The following is a 3,426-nucleotide window of genomic DNA, read 5'->3' as shown; positions in this document are numbered from 1 at the left end:
GGTTTTACTTCAACTACTAGAGTTAACTATGACAAGACCTTCTCACCGTAGCGAAGATCAAATCCATAAGGGTTATGCTAGCCATAACTGCGTTTCATGATTATGAAATTTGGCAGACGGATGTCAAAACTGCTTTCCTTAATGGGAAGTTGGCTGAGCATGTTTACATGTGTCAACCAGAGGGTTTTGTAGATGCGAAGTACCCTAATAGAGTGTGTTAGCTTGAGAAATCCATTTATGGATTAAAGCAATCATCTCGCATATGGAATATATGTTTCGATGAGAAATTCAGAGAGTTTGGTTTTTCGAGAAGTGAGGATGAGTCCTGCGTATGTGACATCCCCATTTTCACGGCCAGAAAAGACCGATTTTGTTTATGCTTTATAAAAATCAGAGTACCTCTTTTAATAAAAATGTTGTTGGATTTGTTCCCAGTAAAACATGATAAATACTTAAGGGTTTTATACATAGCAAACAATCCTATGTGTGCATGCAACCCTAATTTGAGGATCTATGTTTTTCACTATTAGACATACAAGCATTGAACACAAAAACTAGAAAACCCTAGGAGGCACATGTATTTTCGAAATTAACATATAATTAGGTTTAGGATACATACCTTGATTGTTATATTGTAATAACAATCAAATCCTTGAAGATCTTGAACTTTGGTAGCAAGCGCCACAAGTGTCGCGCCTCTAATGGCTCACAAACAAACCTAGCAACCAAGGATTACTATGGAGAGAGAAGGGAAGTGGAAAATTCGGCTCTAAGCCTCTCTTGGAGTGCCTTAGACGAAATCCAACCCTATATGGGTTTATATAGGTAATAAGGAAGGTTTAGGATAAGGCAGGTGTATCTAGATAACCCTAATCCCTTAACTTCCTCCCTAAGGCTTCCAAGGAACCCTTAGAGCCCAAGGAAACCCTAGGACACTCTATATTTCGTTCCCCACCTTTAAGGGAGGTTCTAGAATGCTTCAATGCTCAACTTTTGAACATTGTCACCTTTAGTCCCTGCAATTTCAATTAATTCTTTTAATCCTAAAATTAATTCCAAATTAATTTCTGATTAAATATTAATTAAACCATATGATTTCTAATCAATAGATTATATCCATAATACATTAATAAATCATTTATATTGATTTCAAATTAATTTATTTACCAAGTAATAAATTAATAAATCATTCTTCTCTCTCCAACCATTATCCTATTCCATTGCCAGGTTTGAAGGCAACCTAAAAGGACATTGCTACTATCAATTCAAGTACATACCAATTATAGTTATGGGCTTAGACACCTAATCCAACAAATACGTTATCAAATCATTTCCAAAGAAAAATATTTTTATTCATTTTAAAACATTTGGGATGTCATCGTCAATACAGAACCATAAGCATAAACAAAACTTACATTCATTATCGCTAGTGATTTATATCTACTTAATCTCTCAGTGTAATGTGACTTCATATCAACACCTGTGATATAAATAAACTGAGTGGGTCAGGTTGGGAAACCTGGTGAGTCCATAGGGTTTTCAACTCACAATAATATAATTATTATGTTTAATCATCAAACAGTTAACCCAATTACCCATCCCCATTATCTTCTTTAATCTTAAGGATCTACCCTAAGAATCAGCTATTTCTCGTTCATTCATTCCTAAGGATTATCCTAAGTAATAGGTACAAAGTCCATTGTTGTCAATGACACAACTGTCAATCACATCTGCGAGTTCTATCACTTAGGCGCAACTGCCATAATTGTGATATTCTATATGAGGCGCAGCTGCCCGTATTGTCCTTTGGGCACATCTGCTAGGGTTATATCGTTTATTGACAGTATCGTTTTCGAGAGTCCACTCGCAATACATGTCAATGGGTTTTTTTAGAGTACACCGGTGAACACATCGTTCACAACACCTACAGGTTGCGAGCCTGCCAGTGTTCCACTGGACTGTCTAGAATAGTCTGTGGTTGTCATCCATACTCTGCTAGATGACAGGGACAACATTTGGGAACAAGGCTTCTCACATCGTCCACCTCTCACTCTTAACTCATGGTCTATGTCACCTCTTAACTCATCATCTAACTCATATTTCATCTACCCGTGTTTTACCCAACATATTATGTAGATATAAATACATATACAGGTTAGATCATATAAAACTTGTATAAAACCGTTTATCCAACATAAATAGCAAGTATACAGATAATATGCACACATAACACGTAGTTTATATAAAATACTTCATATCTATGTGTAAGATGAAAGGGAACCATGCACTCACTTGAAAAGGTGGTGATTCCGAACTCAGATAGCGCTTCGCTTCTTAAGAATAATTTCCTTCGACGAAACCTAGTATTATTATCAATAGAGTTTAGTCTATTATTCGCCGAGACTAATTAATAGTCTAGCTATCATTACTATTATATAAGCGTTAAACAATACTTATATAACCTATAATAATAGCCCAATTACTTATTATAAGTTCCTAATAACGTTACTATAATTAAATAAAAGCTATATTAAAAATAGCGTAGGCGTAGCTCACTTACAACGGGTTTTATAGAAAACTGGACTTTGCTTGGAGCAGCGTTCCTGAGCCAAAAAGCTCTTCTTCTCGGAGTCGTCGAGCACTCCGGGGCTTCCGCCTCGTGCTAGGGAGATTCCCTAGGCTTTTCGGGGGGTTTCGGGGCTAGAAAGAGGTTCTAGAGAGAGAGAGAGAGAGTAAAGAGAAGAAAGAATGAGAAAGGTTTGAAGAAAAGGAGGGTGGAAGGGGTTCTATTTATAGGGTGAAAAATGGCTGAACTTGGTGCCACATGTCACCATCTAGTGGCAAAACTTGGGGAGAAAGCAATGGCTAAGATTGTGCCATATCACCTATTTTCGGCACAACACACTTCCGACTTCTAAAATACGTAACTTTCACATACAACCTCCGTTTTTGACATTATTTATATCCACGCGTAGTTAAAAATAAGATCTATAACTTTAATTTTGACTTTGTCGGCTAGTTCTCGACCAATCTTAAATTTAACAGTACGAGGAGATTATATTGTTAAATATCCGCGTAAAATTCATAACTTCTACATACGGACGCTGTTTTCGTCTGTCTTTTTCAGGGGCGGAGCCAAGATTTAAGAATAAGGGGGGCCTAACAACTTCACATCATAATAATATATTAAAATCGGACATATGAAAGAATCTAATTTACCTCTCCTAAATCGGATATATCACCCTTTCCAGGTTAAATATTATTGGGCTCTTCCATCAAATCAGGTTGTGGGTGTGTTTTATGAACATCTTATTTATTATTATCACTGATCGAATGCAATTTTGGATCACGCATATCTTCTATTCGTTCGAAAAAAATCGATGATTCTTTTTTACTCATAATTTCTCCTATAAATTTATAATTGTA

The sequence above is a fragment of the Lactuca sativa genome, chromosome 3 (genome assembly GCF_002870075.4).
Source record: "Lactuca sativa cultivar Salinas chromosome 3, Lsat_Salinas_v11, whole genome shotgun sequence".
Lineage (NCBI taxonomy): Eukaryota > Viridiplantae > Streptophyta > Magnoliopsida > Asterales > Asteraceae > Lactuca > Lactuca sativa.
Note: the sequence above shows the minus strand (reverse complement) of the source record.